General features: G+C 50.9%; 2 long non-coding RNA genes across 3 annotated transcripts; both read left to right on the top strand.

Moving 5' to 3' along the window:
- The first annotated feature begins 4,672 nt into the window (after window positions 1-4,672).
- On the top strand, window positions 4,673-7,953 carry LOC129737526 (uncharacterized). Its single transcript, XR_008735445.1, has 2 exons — window positions 4,673-5,409; window positions 5,535-7,953. It is a non-coding gene; the product is annotated as an uncharacterized LOC129737526 (long non-coding RNA).
- A 1,610-nt stretch (window positions 7,954-9,563) lies between these two features.
- On the top strand, window positions 9,564-18,192 carry LOC114015467 (uncharacterized). Of its 2 annotated transcripts, XR_008735444.1 has the most exons (7): window positions 9,564-10,670; window positions 10,952-11,169; window positions 11,336-11,452; window positions 11,545-11,680; window positions 12,277-12,317; window positions 14,560-14,715; window positions 15,297-18,192. It is a non-coding gene; the product is annotated as an uncharacterized LOC114015467 (long non-coding RNA). The 2 variants fall into 2 exon arrangements; XR_008735443.1 differs by having other exon boundaries at window positions 11,545-12,317.
- The last annotated feature ends 622 nt before the right edge of the window (window positions 18,193-18,814 follow it).

Raw genomic sequence — 18,814 nt, forward strand, 5'->3', positions numbered from 1 at the left:
TCCAAATAGAATCCAATTAACCTCTTACTCCCCCTTCCTTTAATCCCTCATGCCTCATGACTTGTTCACAGCCTCACCTTTTAAAGAAGACCAAAGTAAACTACCTGACATAACTATGTACTTAACAACTGAGGTGCTTGTACTGGGTTTTTTGGTTCGGTTGGGCTTGGGTACGTGCTGTTGGTGCCCAGAAAGGAAGAGCCTGTGTTTTTTTGTGATGGTGTCCAGCGATGGTTCTGTCGCAGAGCTCACCATTTGGGCAAGTGCATCACTGTCCCCATCTGTAAAAGACAGGCAGCGATCCTCAGTAACACGTAGAAAAGTCGTTGAACTCATTAGATGCGGATGTCTGCGTAACTGCAGAGACCACCCCGGGACATAACCGTTGGTGCAAATGTGCTTGCCCACGACTGGGTTTGCTCGCAGGAGCTTCAGATCCCGGTTAGGCATTGTTTGGGAGGTGGGTAGAGTGCCTGGGTGTTACACCAGCTTCCTGCTCGGGGCTGAGTTTTGCCCTAGATCCATTAATGTTTTGGCAGCGGTGCTTCCTCGCTGGTGTTGTCAAGACAGTTAGATGCTGAAGTCATCAGTAAGGCATATAACCCGGAATGGATGGGGTGGATCAGTGACCTACTTTAACATAACGAGTCTTGCACAAATCTGACCTTGTCCCCGCGACCCACCCAGAGACCTCAGCAGCACGATCCACTGCAAAGCACCCTGTGCCCTGCTCTGGTCCTGTGTTGAAGTCTCAACTAGCAGGGCAGCGAGTCCATCAGCTGGGGCCAGGAGCTGGGAGTTGGAAACCCGAAGTACTTGATTTGGCTACAGCCCCGCTTTGCAAATCCACACAAACATCTCGTTTTCTCCATATTTTTTTTTTCCATTGTATCCACAGTCCATGTCCTGAAGAACTCGTACTCCCTGTGAATTAGTGGTGGGATTATTGCTGGAATTTTGTCTGCTTGCATGCTCAAATAGGCTCTCAGTCAGGGTCGAGATTTAGGCTGCAGCAGTCGTTGGGTTTGGTTTTGTTAGCAGACAGTTATTTTTAAAAATAGCTCTGTTGTTGTTTTATAAGCATTTTCCTCCAAACATGACTACAACAAATAAATGGTAAACTCAGAGAGGGACACAAAAGTGCCGGTGAGGACATACCAGCCCCGTGGACTGATCAGAACAGGTTATGGCAGAGGTGTGGGGTTACACCCCATAAACAGAGACATACAGGAAAAGACATTCAGAAAAAATCAGTCTCTTCCAGGAAGGATGCTCTGTGTATTTTGTGGGTCTTGGATCAGCACGATCCAACTCTCTGCGTTCCAGCCAAAGCTAGTTTTGGAAGTGTTGCTACAAACGGCGCCATAAAATTTCATGTCTTGGTGCAGTTTTTATTCTGGTAGGTTTGAACAGCCTGAAAAGCATGTCTCCTAAAAACCCGGTGCGTGGACTGGCACTGGGAGTGCCGTGTTACTGTCCCAAATGGGTTAGTGTGTTATGTGGGATAGAGTGGACAAACAGGCATCCGTCCTGGGAAGGCTGACAGGTTCTGGATGGGAGTGGGGATGAGTGCCAACGTGGTGTTTTGGTGGGGCAACATGGGCAGATCGTCCAGACCGGTGTGTGCCTGTCTTTATATATGTGCGTGCACGTGTATATAAATACACATGTGCACGCACGTATATATTGTGGCAGTTCGCTGAGTGATAAAACAGGAGGAATGCCCTGTAACGTGGAAGGGCAGCGACGAGGCTGTGCTTAACTGCAAAGTCAATACAGAGAGAACTAGTCTGGTCAGGTTTTCCTTAGATGATTGTCTATATATTCTCTTTGTGTAACATCTCTCTAAATCGTAATTTGAGGGGCTTTTCTGCTTTTAATGATCCTTTCCCTCCCTTAGATTTCCTTCCCATCCATCCGTCCTATCTTTTGCCGTCTAAAGCCCATCTTCGCCAGTGGTCCCAGTGGCCTTCAGACACAGCACACGTCTCCCCGGTCCCTCGCCGCAGCCGGCAGCCTCCTCCGTTGCCGTCACCTCCAGCCAGCTCAGGGCTGCTGGCTGCTACCAGAGCTTAGGCAGTTGCTCTGCTTTGCACCCAGCTAACGCATCTGCGTTTTACGTAGCAGTGGGCCCGATCCCAGCGCTGATCTAAGCCTGCCTGGAGGTGCTTTCCCCATCTCCTGAACCAGGCTGGGGCGTGCACAGGTGTCTGTGTGGTTCAAAGCAGGGGTGACCCGTGTCCCTCGGTGCTTTGGGCTCTTTGAAATCCTCACAGTACTTCTGTGGCTTTAGCCTCTTTCTTCTTTTAATGTTCTCTGTTCCCAGAGATGTTTTGTTTCTGCCTATCCCCTTAAGAGGTCAAGTGCTTCCAAAGGGAGGTTAGCCTGTAGTTTTCCACGGTCTCAGACTACTCTGCGCACGAGTGAATTTGTTCTGTGATAATACAGCTGAGCAGGCAAAACCACAAGTAAATCAGGCTGGGGTTTTTTCCCACTTTTAATAACAGTTTACTATTCTGTAAGTGCATGTAAAGCACATGCCCTATTCCCCCAGCCAAGGAGCTTGACAGCTTGTCAGCAAGAACTACCATAGGTCTAGAGTGACTGATTTATACAAGTAAAAGCACACGTGCCAAGACCTGGCAGCAGCTTGCTCCTTCTTCTTTTTTTTTTGTAATGACTTGGCAACCCTTTCTCTTCTCCTTCATCCAAACTTTTGCCTTTTATAGTCTTTGAATAACGCCTTTTCTTTTTCTTTTTGTAATGTATGTAGCAGTTTCCCCTCCCTTCTCTTTCAGCCCTTTGCTCTCCTTATCTGAATTGGCCACGGGACAGGAGATCTTGGCCTCACAACAAGCAGTTCTTGACTGAGTATGCACAAACCTGATTGCACGTGGACGTGTGTTTTTGTGCACGGGAATGGGCTCATCAAGGCTTCGTAACGCTTTCTTACCTGTGCTCTGCTGTTCCCATGCTCGTGTGTCCTACGTGCTTGTGCTAAAACCCACCTTCCTTCGCAGAAGTATGTGAACAGCTCACGCTGGTGCCGTCGAGTGTGTATTAACGCTGATTCCCATGTTCTCAGTGCGGAACGCTCCTTTAAGGAATTACACAAATTTGTCCGCCTATCCAAGCGGGAATTCTTCGGCGCGTGCGTACACAAACGTTTATGACACCCTGCATGATCATACAGCCTCCAACACAGATTCAGACTGGATTATGTATGAGAGTTTATCGATTTGCTGTATCTCGCTCCAGCCTGTGTTCAGGTAGGGCTCCCGCACAGCTGTGCAGCCCCGCGGTTCTCAGACACAAGCATTCTTAGGCACAGACAGTCTCTCACACATAAGCTTATAGATTTATGATTTGTTGTGCGAGTGGAAAACAGCTGCTGCAGGCTAATCAAATACAGCAGAAGATTTAATGCAAAATATTGAAAAACACTGTCTGGTAGGAGGGTGAAATTCTTAAAAACATGCTGGTCTCATGGCGCTAGGCCAGTGCAAGAAGATTTGCACCTGGCCATGATAAACGTCAGCAACGGGTCTGGAGGAGGCTGCTTCCCCCTTAGAGGGCTGCCAGCTACACGGGCTAAAATTCACATTGGCTTTGGCCCTGCAAATAAGCTACACAAGTCTGAGGCTGGGGTTTTTCAGGGGTGTACGAGCAGAGCTGCTTAGCGTGGACTGGTAGGAGAGAAGAATTGTCCAACTGGAGCACAAGCGTTGCAGCACATTGGCAGAGCAGGTTGAAGTTCTTGCTACTGGCTCGCTCCTGCCCGTCTCCGTGGACAAATGGAAAGCCTATTCCTCCAGGGCTGTCAGTTCAGCACCTTTCACCAGTTCTGCTAAGGCTGCAAAGGCTTGGAAATAATTAACTGCAAAGGAAAGAATTTCTTCTCAGGTTTCTGCTGACTGACGACACAGGCAATTTATGATGCCACAAGAAGCTCAGGCTGGGATTATTTCTGTGTAACTCCCAACGCTGCTGCTTGGCAGCTTAGTGACTGCGTTGGAAGTGACTGAACTAGATTTAATACCTTGTGGATTTGAACTGTAAACTTCCACGAGGTTGGAGTTCGGGGGCTCAGCTCAGCTGAGTACAGACGAGAGCTGTGGCACTTGCAAGGTCCTCGTCTCCCTTCCGTGGTGCCGGGTAGGTGGGACTTGCCAGCACAGCTCTCCTCGTTCGCACCCGGCAGGTATGATCTCACTCGTCCATCTCCAAAGGTGAGACTGCAGAGGGCTGGGCTGTGAAAATAGCACGGGATCAGTCTTCAGAGTGCCCTTCCCGTGAAACCTTGGCTTGGCAGGCTCAGCGGGGCTGCGCTGCCGCTCTGGAAAATGAAGCGAGCGGCTCCTGCTTCCTCGGGTGCTAGGCAGAGCAAACGTGATACCTGAGCAGGGCACGCAGATGTCGCGGCTAAAGGACAGGTGTATTTTGTTCCTGTCTGCTCTTGCTCTGCAACAGGAGACGGGAGGCTCCTGCTCCAGCCGTGGGATTTGGCTGCAAAAAGAAATCCCTCGTTGGCAGTTGATGGTTGCCAGTTTAGTCCCTGTTCTTTACATGCAGATGTCCTGACTGGAGACTCCACACACCAAACCAGCAAGTCAGTTCTCCTGCCCACCCTGCCGTGAGCTGAGATATAAGATTTTCTAAAGAGAAGGGCCCGCTGATGTTGCACAGGCGTGCAGCTCGCCCCCCGCGACACCCGGTCTGTCCCGTGCACGTGTGCTGTGGGTACCTCCCTGCCTTTACTGCGCCTTCCCAGATCATGGGGCGAACAGCGCTGTCCCGTCTGCTCTTTGCAGTGAGACACCAACTGCACATCTACGTGTTGGTGAACCCACAGCTGTCTGACTCACGGCTGACAGGCTCCACTCTGCCAAGGAGCCCATATTCCCTTTCTTTGTGGGTAGACGGCGCTGGGTGGCATAAAGCACACCCTGCAACGCGCCGGCCGGGGATATGAGAAGCATCTGTTCCTTCCAGATGTTCAGTCATCTCATTGTTCGTTAGATTTGAGGACAGGAACCCCCTTCATTTCTGTGAGGCACTCGCTGTTCTCAGATGTCCGGGAGAGTGTGTGGGGTGTGGGGAGAACTGGCTTTGTGTGACGCCAGCAAGGAACAGAGACAGAGGTTTCGTGCTTTTTGGAGAACACTTGAAAGGCCTTTGAGCTCTGGCTAATCTCCATTGTTCGTGTGTTTTCCGGCAGCAGAACGAGAGAGGGAGAACGGAAAGAGGCAGGAGAGCAGAGCTGAGAATCAGAACTGGAAGCCTTTCCCGTGCTCAGGCGAGCTTGGCAGAACCCATCGTGGCAAATGGAGCTGGACGCGACAGAATCCAGGCTTAAGCTTGGCTCAGATCTTAGACCCAGCAGAGCCTCCTTAGATCTGCAGCAGCTTTGTAAGTAGATGAATGCATTTCAGCCAGCCTCGCTGAACCGGACACGAGTGCAGCTGTCGAATTCAGCTGTGCGACAGGGCAGAGGGTAGCGCTGCCCACATTTGGGGCCCTTTTTTTGCCCGCAGCCATTTTTCTGATTTCCATTCTCCTACGGACTTCTCTTCTTCTTCCGCTGCTGGTCATACAAGACTGTTAAAATGACACATGCGTTGCAGGCTTTCAGCCATTAATATAGGTAAGCTGAGGCACAAAGCTGCAAAATTACCAGTAAATGTGTAGCAGAGGTGTGTGTTGTACTTGAAAGGCACCGAATTCTGCCTTAAACCTCCTCTGCCAGCACGCCGATTTGAGCCCCGCGTGGGCCATTCGCAGAGCACAGTTTTGGTCTGCCTGCATCGTTATATCTTGGCTGATGAGCGGGTAGTTTGCAATACGGGGTGCCCGTCTGAGTTTGGTTTCTGATGGAGACATTTCCAAGCGCAACGATGCCTAAACCAGGCGTGACTTGAGGAATAGAGGTAACGTGGCTCTTTATTTTTCTGTATGGGTTCAAGCAGGTGCAGACTCGAGCAAGGTCGGAGTAGAAACCTGACGTCGGCTAGAGCAGTGCCAGAAAGAGCTGTCCCTCCCTTCAGCGTATCCCTCGTACTTCTATCCACTGAAGGAAAACGCTGTGCAGCCCCCAAACTTTCCCACTCAGTCCTTGTTCCCTTTCCTCTGCACCAGCAGAAAAGCTTTGTTAAAAAAACCCGAGTCATTTTCAGTTTGAGATTTGAAATGTTTTGTTCCTGACGGTGAGTCAATGCTTTTTCCAGTCCCTCCCCCACAATAAACAAGTGCAGGCTGAGTGTGGTCCAGAGGAAAATGTGAGTTACACATGTCCTGGCCACATGCTTCTCCGGTACCAATGATAACCATATGGTGGCTTTCAGACCCCGGCTCTCCGACGAGGAGAAATGTTAGCCAGGATCGGTGCAGGCTCCTGCAGAATAGATACGTAGCCCAGCCTTGCCTGTAGCTGCTTGTGTGCACCTGGCAAACACCTTCACAGCCTAGTGCGGCTGTAGCACCTCGTTTTGTGGCTCTCCTTCACCTAAGCTGAGGAGGACCAGGCTGATGAGCTGGGCTGAGAAGCTCCTGGAGCACAGGAACCCTCGTGTAACAAACTCATCACCGAGCCCGCAGCTCCTATTGCTCTTCTCCGCTGCAGCACTTTGCTGGGGAGAGGGCAGCGTGCTGCCCATCCCACTCCTTTCCCCGTGAGCACAGAAACTATTTTCTGTCCTGGAAAAGGAAATTGGAAGCGTTGGGGCAGGGCAGAGACAAGCCTTGGGCTAGTTTCAAGGTTTAGGGGCAAACCAAGTACGATAGGTGCATTCTAATTTTGGCATCTCGCTCATTTGGGATGCAAATACTGCCTACCATGCCAAGCTGGAACAGCCCATCCACTGCTTGTCAAATTTGAGGAGTGGGATAGAAGCAACCTTGTCCCAAAACCAGTGCAGGAGCCCCAGCGTGCAGCAGGCCCCGACGCGTGTCACACACCTTGCACGACACTGCTGGCACACCGTGCGTGCAGAGCTGCCGGCTCCCCAGAAGTTAGCAGCAGCAGCACCATCTTCTGCAGCGTAACAGGAAAGCCAAAGCCCAGGTATCCCAGAAGACTTTATTCCCATCACAACCTAAATACTTGGCTCATGGCAGAAGGTCCTCTCACGTTGTCTTAGTTCCCTTTCTCCGAGCTTGCCTGGCCTTTGCTCACCCAGCGTGTGAGATTTCCCCGTGCGTTTCCCATTCCTCTTTGGAAAAACAGCTCATCCTTGCAAGCGCTCCATATCTCACCTGTGTTTTGACTTCCTTATTTTCAGCTGCCAGGGGAGCGAACAGGAGGAGGTTCATTGATTATTTTTAGCGTCAAATCTCAGCTCGGTAACCTTTATTAAAGCTAAGCTAAATACACAGCAAACATAAGCTTTACTCAGGCAGCAGTTCACAGGAACTTGGCAGGGGCCTGCCTGCATTTCAGAATCCTTGTCCTTTTTCTAGATGAAAGCCCTGCAGAAGGATTTGTTTTTCAGACAGAAGGCAAGCCAAGTTGGTGATTTCATCCCAAGGCAGGCTGTGTCAAGCTGGTCCTATTCAAACACGCAGGAAATCAACCTTGGAGCTCGTTCAGAAACGAGGATGGAGAGTGGGGGTAGAGAGGGGGGCCCTGAGGAGGACAAGAGCTTGGATTCTGAAACCGAGCTCGGAACAGGCAGGGAAGATACCTGCTGTCAGTGTAGTGCTGCGGGGACCTGTCCCGCGCCTTTGGAAGGGTTAACTGGCCAGGTTGCAATTAACATTTCTTAATTTCCAGCTCTTCCAAGAAGCTATCCCATCTCTGCCCTTGTGGAGCCCTGCGAGGGGCACGCACGGCATCGCTCTGATAAGAGGTCAGGTGGCTACCCCAGGCGAAGGCAAATTTTCCCGGAGTCCCCTCATTCCAGGACATTCTTGCCTGTTTCAGGCAACCATTGTCTAATTAAAGCAGATGTTTTCTGAGCCTAAGTGTGGATTACTGAGGAGAGAAGGAGAGAGCTTGCTCTGTGCAAGGGAATGGGGAGAAGGGAGAGGGAGGTGGGAAGGAGACTTTTGCGAAGTCATTCTTTACAAGCTGGTACAATGATCTCCGCTTTAACATTTGTAAAGCAGCTGTATAACACCTGTGGCAGAGGGGAGGCACCTGATGGCAGAACTCAGAGCGTTTGCTCTTGCGTCTGCTGCAGGTTCTCCGAGATTTTTGGACAGTCCCTTCCCAAGCAGCAAGGGAAGCACAACGGAGAAAAACTTGGTATCATTTTATTTGCTGCATTTCTGCAGCTGCAAACTTGCCTGTTGCTCGGAGAAGACATCGCTCCAGGAACTTCCATCGCTATGCAGCAGGGTTTCGAATACAGCAAATCACACGGGAAATCAGTGAGAGAAACCTGTTTGGGGTGTATGTGCGAGTGTGTGTAATTCTTCATCCCTGAGTAACATCTGCAGGGGCTTCTGAGCAAGGCAGGCAGAATGTGCTGTCACTGCTAGAAAAAGCTCAGACCTGCCCCTTTGTGCTTACTGTCTCTGCAGAAGAACTCCAAGGCCTCCAGTCCTTCCTTTCTAGCAATTGCTTTCATGGATCCAGCTTGTAGTGGTTTGGGGTTTTTTTTCTTCAAATCAAGCACTTTCTGATGTGAATAATACCAACAAAACGTTTGCAATTTGGCCTGGAGGATGGGAAAAATGCAGACACCGTAAGCCAAGGCAGTTTCTTAATGTCTATACTCATTAGGTACATTTTAACGTTAGTGGCTGGTGCTGGAATCTGCCCACGCAGGCTGGAGGCTGAGGAAAAATTATTTGAACACATCTGCTCCAAGAGATACTGTCAGACTTGGGGAGCATCTTGTGGTAATTAGGGGAATTCATTTCCTTATTTAGTCCAGCAGAGATTTTTTCCCTGATTTTTTTTTTTTTTTGTGGGATCCTTTAAAATTTTATTTTCTGCATTTGTGTTTTTTCAACAGCTGAAGGGCTCCCAGGCAAGATTCAGACCCTGTGTTCACACAGCACCTTCTGCCCCGTTGCAAAGCACCGGGCAAAGCTGGGTAAGAAGTCTTTTGGAAGTAAAGGAAGAGAAACTCGCAGCCACGGGCTCGAAATACAACACGGAGTGGTAGACCATGATTGCCTTTCCCCTTTCCTGTCCCTGCTGTGTCTTCTCCCTCCTCATTTCCCAACCTACATGTGTGCATCTGCTTTGCAGACAGAAAGCCCCTACGAGACCCCAGTGCAGGGGTTAAAGCAGACCACTTGCCTGAGCGTTCCATCTGAAACACTGCCCTGAGCTCTCCCGGTCACTGCTGTTCAGGTGGTCTGCACTTAGTCGGGAAATTGGGAAAGAAAGGGGCTGAACTGGATCAGCCAGTCGACATCCCAGGCCAGAAGCATCTTCTTCTCCTTTCTGCTGCTCCTGCCAAAGGTGGAGCGGTACCTGTCTCCCCCAGCTCAAAACTCAACCCCCCAACAACTTTTGTCTCCTCACGAGAACTGTTCTACAAGGTCTCTTAAAGAAGAGCACAGCTTTAAGGTCCTGTCCTTTTTTTTCCTGGGGGAAAAAAAAAAAAAAAAGTGTGTGTCGGGCTTTAATATAGTTTAAAAGCTCGTTTTGAAGAGCTCGTTTGATGTCAGTTGTGAAATTCTGTACGTTTTGTTTCCATTCTTATTCTTTTGTGTCTTTAAAGCAGTACATCTCCAAATAACATTTTTGCGTCCTGACCGCACATCTCTGTGCTCACTCCTCGAACATTCATGCTTCTCGTAGCGTTGAGCAGTGACAGGGTTATGTTAACCTCTCCGCTTCGCTGGGCACATGTGTTGCCTTAAAATCAACACAGCAGCTGCAGACACTGACATCTGAAACAGTCCTGGCTCTCCTTCCAGCACAGCGTTCCTCTCTGGGCCGCGTGGATCGCACAGCGTGCCTTGCAAGGAACACGGGCCAGAAGAGCTGGTGCTCAAGGATGATGAACTAGCCAGGAAAATCCAGGCTCTCGGGCTGTTTTCTTCTTGGCCAATCTTCCCACCTGAATAGGGGACCTCTGAGATGGAGCCGTGTGGGAATGCATCGGCTTTTGCCTTGGCACGGGAAGGGTGCGTGCCCTGGTCTACAGACACCCAGAGGTCCCCCACAGAGCAGACACCTAATCCTGGCACAGGGGCTTGAGCCCAGGGAGATGGTGTGACTCGCACGGAGCCGGGAGCTGAGCACAGGCAGCGTGGCTCCCAGTTTGGCTGGCGAAGTGGTCATCTGGGAGCCAGCCCCTGGGGTGGTTTTCCTTGGCATGGAGGGAGCCGCCTGGGCGGCTGGCTGGATTGAGCGGGCGTTGATGGGGAGGGTACGTCTGCGGTGGGTTCACTTCAGGCCAGGCTTGGTTTGGGACCAGGTGTGGCTTGACCCAAATCTGCCAGTTAAGCTAAACATGAGCACCTGGCTGGGTTTAAATGCTGCTCCTCGGGGGAGGAGAGCTGGCTAGCCTTGCCTCCTGCCTGGTGAGCTTCTGCTGCCCTGCCGGGGCGCTGGAAGCTTGGAGAAGAGGACCGGGACCTCTAGATGGGGCTGGGGTTTTGCAGGAGGTGAATGTTGGGGAGCCTGGTTGAAACTCCTTTGGGTCAGACCCAGGAGATGAAGCTGTGCTGCTTTCAGGATCCTGTGGCTGGTGATGCAGAGGAAAACCAAGGTGAGAAGCGAGTGGTACAGCATGATGCTGATGCATGAGTGCTCTTTGAATTGAGGAGGGGGGATAAAGCTGTGTGGTGGCTGTATTTCTATCTAAGTGTGCTCTGGGGAGTGGAGAGCTGGGGAGAGGAGGCAAGGGGGGGTGTGTTTTAGCTCTTGGAAAAAAAACCCCACGTTGACAAAGCGAAGGTCATCTAGAAAAAGCCTGAGACAAGGCCTTGATCTAATAATCTTACAAAAGTAATGCAGGGTTTCCCCATGCTCCTTAATTTCTGTTTTTAGCTCAACCAGCTGCTGGAGCCCTACCTCAGGTGGCCAGGCTTCTGGAAGCCCTTTCCCTGACGCAGGGACACGTACCAACAAATGGCTGTCTTGAAGAACTGAAGCTTTTTGTGGAGCAGCTCTCTGTTTGGTCTCCAAAGGAGCCTGCTGAGAAGACAATGCGCCCAGAAGGTGCCCGAAGTGCTGGGAGGACGCAGCCACCAGGAAGGTGGTGAAAGGTAGAGGGAAGAATTGACTTGTGTGAGCTGTCTGAGATGCCTGGGAGGTGGGCTGGGGGGGTGGGGGGGCTGCATCGTTCCGTTCCTTTTACCTGCACCACCATCGTGTTGATGCTGAGATCGGAATAGTTTTAATTTTACTCCTGATTTTATGTGCTGTGCACAGATCATAAAGCCCAGGGATGTGGTTGCCCAGTGGAGGTGAAAGCTGCTTACCTGACGTGTCTGGTGAATAACAATGAGGATGAAGTTACACGTTTCGGAATCGTTTCTGCTGTTCTAGGTGGGTGAAGCTCTGCCACGCAATGGTGGATTTCCTTAAGCTTTGTCTGTTCCTTAGCGCCCGTGTCGTTAATTTTCACATGGCTTTCCCAGTTGTTTTTCCCAGCCTTTGGAAGTCAGATGCTCGGAGGTGACTGCCTGGCATCTGCCCACGTGAGTTGTGAGGTGGAGAAGACTGTGTCCCAGGAGTGTAGTGTTCAGCAGCTCCTTCTGCCCGTGCCGAGCGGAGGTATCCCCCTTGGGAGGGGGCCTCTGAATTGAGGGGCAGCCTGTGGTACCTTCCTGGGTGATGTTCTCTGCGTGGCGTGATGGATGGAGAGCCCTCCCAGGATGGGGGGGATGGAGGCGGTGGCCATGGGACCTGTATCTTCAGGAGTCTTCGTTGTTGTCTGGTACTGAGAAATGAGCGGTTGTCATGGTTACCGGCCTCCCCTTCCCGGTCTTGCCAAATGTCTTCTCTGGAGCCTCGGGCTTGGAGCAGGATTCAGTGCTTCTCTCCTGTTGAGATCATGCTCTGATTCCAAGCACCTTGAATTTCAAACATGCCTAGCCTGGCACGCTGGTGTGATCCTTGTGTGCTTTGGTATCCCAAGAGCCTTTTGATGCTCCTGCTTACTTACTGATCCCCAAGACTAGGAAAGGAATGAACGAAATGGAAACAACCCGTGGGGATGCGTAGGGATGCAGCCCTGTGTTCCCAGCTGGGCAGGTGTAGGGTGCCTGGGTGGGCTGCGGGGTCTCGGTGTGGGCAGTACCTCCCGTGGCAAAACTTCAAGGGATCAGCGAAGGTCTATCTTATCTCTCATCCTTGTTCTCTCATTTCAGACCACAACATGTCTAGTCACGAAGTGACCTGAACCGTGAAGGTTGGTTTCCACAAACCTTTTGGCTTGAATCTAACTTCCCCCCACAGCACATGCTCCCCTGCCCCTTTTCTTTTCCTTTTGTCCCCTCAATGCCAGTAGAGGAGCCTTGAGTGACAGTTGAACTGGTTAACAAGGTGGTGGTGGTGGGGGGGGGGTTGGTGGTTTTTTTTTGTTTGTTTGTTTTTGAGCTGGTTTGGTTGGCATTGCTTTAGAGAGTGAACCGAGCCCTGAAAAAGGGCTCGTGCAAGTTGTGCTGGAGTCCTGTGCAGCAAGGGGATGGTGGCAGGGACTGGAGCAAGGAGAAGATTCTTGGAGCAGGAGGAAGGTGAAGGGTCTCAGAGGAAACATGAGGTCATTTCCCTTTTAACGTAGTACATTTCAGAGATACTTTAACAATTAATATCTAAATCTGCAGCCCATTATAGGGCTTGGCAATGTGTTATTTTATAGTCTAACAAATGGGAGCCTGCCTGTGCTAATAGGTTGAATCCCTGAGCTGCAATAATGGTTACTATCACATGGAGAATGATAACTTGCTCCTCCCTGCCTCTTTTGCGATGAGGTCAATTACATTTACCATTTAAGGGAGATCGTCTTCCAATTAAAATGATGAGGATGCAAGGAATCCACTTTTGCTTTCTTTATTTTTAAACTTTAATAGTAATAATCATTACCAAAAATCTGGGAATGAGGGGCAGGGGAATCTCTCCGCCTAGGCAGCCAAGTGTTACGACATAGCTTTGGCTTCAGGCGCCGAGGCTGCTGCTAAGCCCCTCCGTAGCCCATGCGGGAACATCTGGTCCATCTCCTGATGGAAGGTCAGCCCCAACAGCCGGGCAGCGCAGTCTGCTCCCGGCTACTGCGCAAGAGCCTCGGCTGGGGGTGCTGAGCAGCCGGGGCTGGCGTACGAGGCACGGAGCTGGGGTATGTGTTGCTCGAGGCTCTCCTGGGGATAGAGCCGAGCTTGCGAGGCCGCCCTGAGGGTCAGCATCCTCTGTCCCCCTCTGGCTCCTGGGTGGCTCGAGTGCCCCAGCAGAGCGCTGGGCTTGCAGGTGGCCTGGGCTTCCCCAGCCCTCCAAGCAGGGGCCTGGGGAGGTGTTTGTGGCGTAAGGTGTGGATGAGGCGACCTTGTGGTTAGCGCGGTGACGGCTTTCTCCTTTGCCAGCCCTACAGCTGGTGCTGTTGGCCAGTAGTCGCTGCTCTGCCCCGCTTACCTGGTTAAGACCAAGCTTAGGTCTCTCAACCTCTGGATTAACTAACCTGCCCATGATTTTTCAAGAAGATGTTAGCTTTCTTGCGTACAACCCCCTTCATTCTCCAAAACCCTCTCTGACTTCTGTCTGGGAGCTTATTTGGAGTAGTGGACTAATTGTTCACTAACCTGGGGCTCGCTGGAAGCAGAGAGGGGATTGCCTGCTGCATCTGCTTTGGGCGTTATTGGTGAACAGCGTCACAGTGAAGGCATTAGTCATTTAATTAGCATTAATAGGGCAATTATTATCTTAATAAAATGACTGATGATGACATTGAAGTTGCATTTGAGGTTTAACAGCTGCAGCAGCCCGACTGAATTGTGTGTTTGTTAATCCTCAATGAGGGTGTTCTATTTCACCGAGTGATGTTTATTTAACATGCAATAAGTGTCTTAGCAAATCTCTATTAAAGGCATATGTGGAAACCTTAATTTGAGGCACTACAGAAGAGAGTGAGACTGTTCAATTCATAAAATCCTATTTGAACACTGTGAGCTCCAAAACCCGGCCAGTGCCAAAGCAAACTGTATCCTGTAAGCTCCGTGCCAGATGTCTCATGTGGGGTATACTCAAGGTCCAAAGAAAATAAGGTCTGAAGGGAACAGTTTGGCCCTTGAATCTCCGATGCAGCCTATATAAAGGGGTTTCGTTTCCATTCAGGAAATACAAACCTTTTCTATATGGATCCTGTTCAAAGCGTGTTTGCGGAACAATTCTTCCCAGCAGCAGCGATTCTCGGTAACACCTACGCCTGTGAGCAGAAACTAGATCTGGTGGGAAGGTTTGGGAAAGAGCCTCGACTCCTCTGAGTTCCTGGGCAAGACGAGGCAGTGATGGGGTCAGAGGTGTCCCCGAGCGGTTTGCGTGGCACCGGTGGGCGCTGGCCGTACGCGAGGCACCCCAGCTATTCCGATGGTGTTCCGGGTCAGGCGGGCGATGAAGCCTTAGCCAACCTGAATTTATTTTTCTCATGTGTCCTGTGACTTTAGGTAGCTCGCTACCGTGGCTCATCATCCTCCGGGCAAGGCGCTCCAGGATATTGGAGAATTAACCTTCGGGAGGCTGAGGTGATGTCCCTGGAGAGCCCGACTTCGCTCTGCACCTGGCCTGTTTCTTTCTGGGTGCCTTTACGTGGTATTTTGCAGGTAGGTGCGTGTTCCTTTTGCCTGTGTTCGGAGACGTTTGGACGTGAACCAGGTCTGAACTGGCACCCTCGCAGCAGCGGTGAACTCAGTAAAGAGTGGGATCCTTCAGCGCTGATTTGGCACTGAATTAAGGCAGCCACAGGACTTCCAGTTGGCTCAGACACGGGTGTAGCACATGTATAGACACGACACGGGCTTTATCTTGAGCTTCTCTGACTTGTGCGGCAATTCAGCTCCAAATTCAAGCGTATGAACTCTGAGGCCAACCTCCCGGGCCAGGACCAGGACATGTGCTCAGCGTTCCTCCCGCTTATCCGGGAACCCATCCTGCTGGGCGAGGGAGGGATGGGCAGCCCTGGCAGCCTTCACGGCGTGAGCTGCGTTGGCTTTGGGTGAAACGCGGGAATTGGAGAGGGACCAACGCTCGGGGCTCCTGGGACCTATGGCCAGCCCTGTGCCGTTTCCTCAGGTGAGGGAACGTCATCTCTGTGAAACGTGTTTGCTGGGATGAAGCCTTCTGCACGTCTGTATGAGGTCATCTGCTGTAGTGGGAATGTCTTGTGTGTTTTCTTATTACAAAGGTGGTTTTGAAGCGTTGTCCCAACTCGGAGAAGAGGCGGCAGGGCTGGGAGGATTGCCTGAGGCTATCTGATGAGGCAGGGGCAGCCTGGCGTAAAGCTACTCCTGTCCAAGGGAGGCCATTCAGATCCTGTACGGACAAGACTGGCTTCTCCCTCATGCGTGGCTCCTGTTGGCTCCAACTCATGCTCTCCTTTGGGCTGGCAGAAGGTATGGCTGAGACCGCTTTCCAGCTTGCTGGGCTGTCCTTGCTGCCCTGACCACGTACCCAGCCCAGGTCCTAGCAAGCCCAGCAGCAACCAGCTGGCTGTAGTGCTCCGAGCCCCTCACAGCTTTGCTTGGGGTGGGAGCCTGGCTGAGCACATCCTAGCCGCTGTGTGGGGCCAAAACCTTGCCGCTCTTGGCTAGCTTTTTACCTTTCCTTGCTTGTAATCTCTTCAGGGCGGCGAGCCAAGCAGGCCCATAGGCACGATCGAAACATGGGATAAATATTCCGAGTCGCTTGATCTATAGGAACAGGCGCGGTGGGGAGGGAGTGAGTTAATCTCCTCCGTGCTCTTGGCCGTGGCAGGGCTGTTCCTGTATTCCCCTGCGTGCCGAGGTGGGGGGATAAGCTGGTTGCAGGGAGAACGCTCTGTCCCTTCCCTGGAAGAAGAGATTCATCCGAACCTTCCTTCTGGGAGTGGTCCTTGGTAGGCAGCTGAAATTTTCCTTTTCCTCTCATCCCATGACTGCTAGGGAATATCCAGTGCCTTGCATTGTCCAGAATAATTCCACTGTCCAGAGGATTCACGTGTCTCAGTATCTGTAGGCTGGCTGTTTCCTTTCTTGCACTTCTCGGCTGCTTTCTCCCAAGTTGGTGCCTCCAGCCCTTAATAATTTATCTTGCTCTTGGTAGAGCAGGTGGTTGTGGGTTGCCTGGAGGGATACAGCTAAAACGAAGCAAAAGCCGTCTCTGCTCCTTCCCTGCCTCTGCCCCAGCCCCAACGGCCGTGGCTGTCGTTGTGCCGTGGAACGTGCAGCCCCTCTAAAACACCTCTGGTAACAGAATGGAAGTGAAGTGGATCCCCACAACCCTGGTTTCAAAGGTGTCTTAATTCAGTGTCTCAACCAGTCTGCCGGCTTTCCAGTACTATCAATCCCACTTAAAAAAAAAAAAAAAAAAGCCATAAAAAAGTACAGAAGCTTAGCAGCAGCAGAAGTTCTAACTACAATTCTTGCTGTACGCGGTTGCCCAAACAGGTGGGGTGAAATGGGTGCGAACCCGTGTGCAGCGAGTTGGATGGAGCGGTGTCAAAGGCAGGTGGTGAAAGGTGACGCGATACCCTGTCATGTTCAAGATGTCTTGGATTTCTGGCGCAGGCATGCGAGTAGAAGGGTGAATGAGAACTATGTTTGAGGGAGCGGGGTGAGGTGGTGTTTTTGAGACGGGAAGGATTTCACTTCTGATGGGAAGTGTTCTGGGCTTCGCTTGCTTTCCTCTGCTGCCTGTTCCCAGCTCAGGCAACTCCTCTGTTCTTCACTGTGCTTGCCCAGAGCTATCGTATGTGACTGTTTAAACAGCCGTAAGCCTGTTTATTTACTAAGGCTATAAATTATCTTGAAATCAGAATTCATCATTGTGCAAATACCCTGTTTTAACAGGCAGGCTGGCGCTCTGCTAGAATGACAAGAGTCATAGACCTCCCAGCTGATCTGCCAAGTCTCTGTCAAGGGCAGGTGTCTTTGCACGGGCAACTGCTGCCTTCCATAGATCCAGGCAGGCTCAGAGGCTTGATTATTTATTTTTTTTTTCATTGTGTGTTGTTTCACTGACGTTCGGGAGAACGCAGCGGCCAGTGCAGGTCTCTGAAGGACAAACTGCGTGTTTGTTATCTTGTGCTTGCTGGGATTTGCTGGGAGATAATGGACTAGACAGATCATGAATCTCCCAGGCATTAGCAGCAGTTGTCTCCAAAAGAAAGTACGAGAGGCTGGTATTAATCAAGGAATGAGCTTTTCCTAGCTTTTATCCTCACCCTAGCTAGCAATAAGTAAGCCTGTTTCTGAAGGACGTGGCTCTTAAACAGCAACAACAGAACCAGCAGCATCCTGTGCGGTGTTACTGGGGTTGTTTCCTTGACCGTTAGGCTTTCTGAGGACTCTGACTCTGACAGTAACTGGAAGAACTTGCCTGAAAACACGGAAACATCGTGCATTTGCTATGTGAAGTGTAAATCCTTTGTCCTGTAACTCCTGTCTGAAATGCTGGAGCTCGGAGATTTAACCAGCCAAGGTTAAAAGCCACCGGGGTGGCTGTCGTAAGCTGGTGGTCCTGTGTTGCCCTGGCCGTTGCGTAGGTTGTAGGGTTTTGCAGATGTTGATGTTTTTTCTCTCCTTAGGAGCCCCCCCCTCACCTCCAGCTGAGTGCAGCCCTAGCGGTCCAGCGCCCAAATGCCGTTGGTGAGCTGTGTTGATCGGGTTGACTCACTCTGGCAGGTTTGGTAGCAACTGTTCATCATCCGGCTTACCTGTCCTGCACTGTGTAAGCCATCGCCTCTGCACATTTCTGGAACCACAAAAACTGGAGGTGGAAAAGATCTGAGGTCATCCAACTTCTCCGTTTTCCCCCTATGGGGGAAGGCTTGTTCCCTACACCAGATTTTCCTGTACTGGGTCCAGTTTTAAGTGACTCAAGGAGCAGGGTTTTCATCGTTTCCCTTGGGAGCCTGGCAGATTTCTCACCATGAGAGATGTTTTCCTAATCCTCCACCTGACCTGTTCCCCTCCTCGATTCCAGCTTTGAGTGGACAGTGTGAAGCTGCAGTGGGTTAACGCTCATCACATTCCTGGAGTACTGGTTAACTCTTTCTGGGTCACATCGACGTGTGTCCTGAATAAAAAGGCTTTTGAAAGGAGGATTTTACGGTGCCACTCGAAGACCGACAAGCGTCGATAGCGTAGGTAGGGCGAGTACCGAGCGCTGGGGTCCTTTATAGGAGTTACAGGTTTGTGGGGTCCTTTATAGGAGTTACAGGTTTGTGGATAGTTTTCTTCTATAGAATATAAGCGTACCTGCAACTGGTGGAAACTGGAAAGTGGTGAAAGCGGTGCACAGAGCTGGTGGCAATTGCTGTTTTTATTTTAGGCTTTGCTTGTGCCTAGCACTTAGTCAAGAAGCTTGGGTTTTTCTTAACAAGCTGAGGATTTTCCCATGGATCGCTTTCTTTGCTTATCCTGTCTGTGCTGCCAGTGCTGTGTAACCGGTAGCTTGACTGTAATGCTGAAGTAATTCTTAAAATATCGTCTGCTAAATAGATCGGTCATGATAGGATAAAGCAGTTTTCCATGAAAGATGAGTGGGATCAGACCTTGGATTCGGTCAAATGGGAGCCCGCACAAGAAGGGGGAAATAAATCTTTGTACGGTGTGGCCGTGCAAAGGACAAAACTAGAAGCAAGCCCAATGGTGCGTCGCTAAGATAATTCCAGAAATATTTAGGGCAGGGTGGAAAGTTGGTAGCGCTTAAGAAGTCTGTGGC

Source organism: Falco cherrug, chromosome 17, assembly GCF_023634085.1.
Source record: "Falco cherrug isolate bFalChe1 chromosome 17, bFalChe1.pri, whole genome shotgun sequence".
NCBI classification, from domain to species: domain Eukaryota; kingdom Metazoa; phylum Chordata; class Aves; order Falconiformes; family Falconidae; genus Falco; species Falco cherrug.